The 4,700-nt window shown below is 50.8% G+C and overlaps 1 pseudogene; it reads left to right on the forward strand.

Moving 5' to 3' along the window:
• The first annotated feature begins 216 nt into the window (after positions 1-216).
• On the forward strand, positions 217-1,959 carry LOC102401315 (annotated as a pseudogene).
• Positions 1,960-4,700: the final 2,741 nt, after the last annotated feature.

The raw sequence follows: 4,700 nt of genomic DNA on the forward strand, positions 1-4,700 counted from the left end.
CTCAACTCATGAAGCTCTTTCCTTGCCTCTGAGCCTCTGTAAATACGATTTCTGTGGCCTGGAATGCTCTCCCCCTGTATCAGTTAACTGTTGCCAGGTAACAAACCATCCCCAAACCTAGTGACTTAAAAAAATAATCATCCCTTTTTCCCTGCCACCGCGGAGCCGCGCAGAGGCCGCGGCTTGGGTGCATTCAAGGTTTGGCTCTACCGGTAACCCACCTCCGTGGCCAAGGAAGGACTTGCTGCTGGAGGTGTAATGGACGTTAATACTGCTTTGCAACAGGTGCTGAAGACCGCCCTCATCCACGATGGAATTCCAGCGTGTGGAATTCACGAAGCTGCCAAGGCTTTAGACAAGCACCAAGCCCATCCTCGTGTGCTTGTGTCCAACTGTGATGAGCCTACGTATGTCAAGTTGGTAGAGGCCCTTTGTGATGAGCATCAAATCAGCTTTATCGAGGTTGATAACAACAAGAAACTCGGGGAATGGGTCGGCCTCTGTAAAACTGACAGAGGGAAAACCTCGTCAAGTGGTTGGTTGCAGTTGTGTGGTGGTTAAGGACTATAGCAAAGAATCTCGGGCCAAGGATGTCATCGAGGAGTACTTCAAATGCAAGAAATGATGAAATAAAAAACGGAGTTCTTGTTTTAAAAAAAAAAAATCCATGTTTTCTTAGGAGGCAGTGAGACAGCCAAATTGCCCTGCTGGTCTGGTTAGGGATTGATTGGTCTTGCTTGGGGCCTCTCATGCATCTTTGGTCAGTGGTGGGTTGGGTAGTGGCCCTGCTGACCTTGGCTGGGTTCCCTTCCATGAAGGTGATTCGAAGGCTGTTGACTGGTCTAGCCTGGCCTTGGCTACAAAGGCTGAGACAACTTGACTCTCATCCATGTGTCTCTTGCACCTCTCCAGCAGGCTTGCTGGGGGTGAAGGCAGGAGTCCGGGGGAAGGTAAACTCCTGAAAGCATGTTTTCAAGCCTCAGTGTCGGTCAGGTCTCCTGAAAGCTATTGCCACAGCAAGTCCATGGCCAAGCCCAGATTCAAGATGGGGAAATAGACTGTGCGACTTTAGTGAGAAGAGCTGCAAGGTCACAGGACCTTGCGAAGGAGAAAAGCGGGAGCATCTTCGCCCCTGCCCCTAGTACCTTCTCATCCTCTGTCTCCTCCTTGAAGAATTCTTCTCTGACCATCCTGGAGGCAACAGTCACCCCCCAGGTTTTCTCAGTCACATTCCTGGGTTGCTTTCTTCACAGTCCACAGCTGTAATTCCTTCACGTGGGTGTGTGTATTTCCTGTGTCCTGACGGGGGAGCAGGGGGACCACATCTGTGCATCCTTTGTGTCCCCAGACTCAGCCCAGGGCCCAGCACAAAGTAAGCCCCCTGCAAATATTCACGCACCCACCAATGAACCAGCAGGGCCACGTTCTCAGGGGAAGAGGGAAGCTGTGACTTGGGGCAGTGAGTCCCCTTCCCTGAGTGGCCAGGTCCCAGGAGTGGGGTCTCACATAAAGCAGCCCCCACACTCGGTCTGGATGCCCGAGCTGTGCTTGCTGTGTCTGGAATGAAGCTCATAAGTCAGGTTGACCTGGTGGCCTCTCTCTGGCTAGAAAGTCACTCTCTTCGCTTCCAAGGGCAGGTCACTCTGTCTCGGGGGACTCATAAGCCTTGCTCTACTGTCCTTCATCCTTAAAATAGATTTTAAAGCCTGCCCTGCGGAGTGAGGACATCTGGAGTTTCAGAACCGGGAGGTCAGAGCCAGTGGGTCCCACTTCCCTGAGGCGGTTGAGGCCACAGGGACTGCTTGGTGGGACATCAGAGGACCCTGGCTCGACCCATCACATCCCCCTGGGGCTTCCAGCTCTGGTCCTCCTTGTTGTGGCCTAGGGACACCCAGAAGCTGATATCATTTGGGACAATATATTGGAAGTGAGATAGTGAACTGGACCTTCTTCATTTTCTCCAGCATTAATGTTAATAATCGGAGAAGGCAATGGTACCCCAGTCCAGTACCCTTGCCTGGAAAATCCCATGGGCGGAGGAGCCTGGTGGGCTGCAGTCCATGGGGTCGCTAAGAGTCGGACACGACTGAGAGACTTCACTTTCACTTTTCACTCTCATGCATTGGAAAAGGAAATGGCAACCCACTCCAGTGTTCTTGCCTGGAGAATCCCAGGGACGGGGGAGCCTGGTGGGCTGCCGTCTATGGGGTCGCACAGAGTCGGGGACACGACTGAAGTGACTTAGTAATAGTCCATCCCATCCCCCACCCCAGCCTCCTTACCCACCGTTACACTTTCCACAATTTCAGTTACCTGTGGTCAACTGCGATCCAAAAACATTGGGCTGGCCAAAAGGTTGTTAGGATTTTTCCATAACATTATTCTGTAAGATGTTACAGGAAAACCCAAACAAACTTTTTGGCCACTGCAACATTAAATGGGGTGGCTCAGATGGTAAAGAATACATTTGCAATGAGGGAGATCTGGGTTTGATCCCTGGCTTGGGAAGATCCCCTGGAGGAGGACATGGCAACCCATTCCAGTACTCTTGCCTGGAGAATCCCATGGACAGAGGAGCCTGGCGGGCTACAGTCCATAATGTTGCAAAGAGTTGGACACAAATGAGTGACTGCGGCTGCTGCTGCTAAGTCGCTTCAGTCGTGTCCGACTCTGTGCGACCCCATAGACGGCAGCCCACCAGGCTCCCCCATCCCTGGGGCTTCTCCAGGCAAGAACACTGGAGTGGGTTGCCATTTCCTTCTCCAGTGCCTGAAAGTGAAAAGTGAAAGTGAAGTCATTCAGTCGTGTCTGACTCTTCTCAACCCCATAGCTGAAGCCTACCAGGCTCCTCCGTCCCTGGGGTTTTCCAGGCGAGAGTACTAGAGTGGGTTGCCATTGCCTTCTCCAAAATGAGTGACTAAGCACAGAATATTAAATGGAAGTTCTAGAAATAGACAGTTCTTCAGTTTTAAGTCACGCTGTTCTAAGTAGTGTGGTGAAATAGTCTCCCACCATCCCTCTCAGTCCTGCCCAGGATGAGAACTAACATGGGTGTGCGTGCTCAGTCACTCAGTCATGTCTGACTCTTTGCAGCCCCATGGACTGTAGTCCACCAGACTCCTCTGTTCATGGAATTTTCCAGGCAAGAATACTAGCGTGGGTTGCCATTTCCTTCCCCAGGGGATCTTCCCTATCCAGGGATCAAACCTGAGTCTCTTGTGTCTCCTGCATTGGCAGGCGGATTCTTTACCACTGCACCACCTGGGAAGCCCCATTTTACTTAAAAATGGCACCAAAGATCCAGAGCAATGATGCCAGGGATTTGGATCTGCCAAAGAGAAGCCATAAAGTGCTTCCCGTAAGTGAAGAGGTGAAAATTCTGAACTTAATTAAGAAAAAAATAAGTACTTGCTGAAGTTGCTGACATCGATGGCAAAAGCAAATCTATCCGTGAAATTGTGAAGAAGCAAAATGAAATTCTTGCTATTTTGCTTTTGGACCGCAGACTGTTAAATTAGGGCCACAGCACACGATGAGTGCTTAGTGAAGATGGAAGAGGCGTCCAATCTGTAAAATTCTTTGAATGAGAGAGACCACATTCACGTAACTTTTATTATTGTGTGTTGTCATTATTGTTCTCTTCTATTATCAGTTACTGTTGTTAATCTCTTACTGGGTCTAATTTATAAATTAAATTTTATCATAGGAGAAATCATAGGGTATACGGAGTTTGGTAGTATCCGTGGTTTCAACTATGTACCTTGGTCTTAACATACGCAGCGTGGATGAGTGGAGACCGCTGTGGCAGGAATAATCATAGTAACTACAGAACTGATGCTTTTGAGCTGTGGTGCTGGAGGAGACTCTTGAGAGCCCCTTGGATGGCAGGGAGATCAAACTGGTCAATCCTAAAGGAAATCAACCCTGAATATTCATCAGCAGGACTGGTGCTGAAGCTCCAATACTTTGGCCACCTGAAGCAAAGAGCCTCTTCTCTGGAAATGACCCTGATGCTGGGAGAGAATAAGGAGAGGAGGAGAAGGGGGCCGCAGAGAATGAGATGTTGGATGGCATCACTGACTCACTGGACCTGAGGTTGAGCAAGCTCCAAGAGACGGTGAAGGACAGGGAAATCTGGCTTGCTGCAGTCCATGGGGCCATAGAGAGTTGGACACTACTTAGTGACTGAACAACAACAAGAACAATTTCCTCGGCCTGTGTGATGTGTAAGATATTTTGCATATCTTGGCTGATTTGAGTCTCACAATGTGTGACTTGGTAACGCTACTGACCCATTTGACAGATGGGGATACAGAGGGCACTGGGGTGTGTCTGAGGTTGCCAAGCAGAGATTTGAATTCAGGTCTGTCTACTGCGGAAGCCAGTGGCCTCATCCATCACCAGCCTCAGATGCCCCTCTGTCTCCCCTCTGGCACCCAGGGCCTAGACCACACCTCTGGCTCTTCTCCCGCCCCACAACTTGGACCCTGCAGGGTTTCTGTCTGAGCCTCTTTGTCCTCCTCTTCCCCAGGGGCTGACCCCCTGGCCACTCAGCAACCGCCCAGCTGGCCCCTGGGTCTCGCTGCTGCTGCAGGGCGAGAGGGCCCTCTGGGAGCTGGAATGGCCGCCCTGTCAGGGGCCTCTGTCTCTTCCTTAACTGGGACCCACCGCCTATGCAGCCCCAGAGAGTTTGCGAGGCC

The sequence above is a fragment of the Bubalus bubalis genome, chromosome 3, assembly GCF_019923935.1.
Source record: "Bubalus bubalis isolate 160015118507 breed Murrah chromosome 3, NDDB_SH_1, whole genome shotgun sequence".
In the NCBI taxonomy this organism is placed as follows: domain Eukaryota; kingdom Metazoa; phylum Chordata; class Mammalia; order Artiodactyla; family Bovidae; genus Bubalus; species Bubalus bubalis.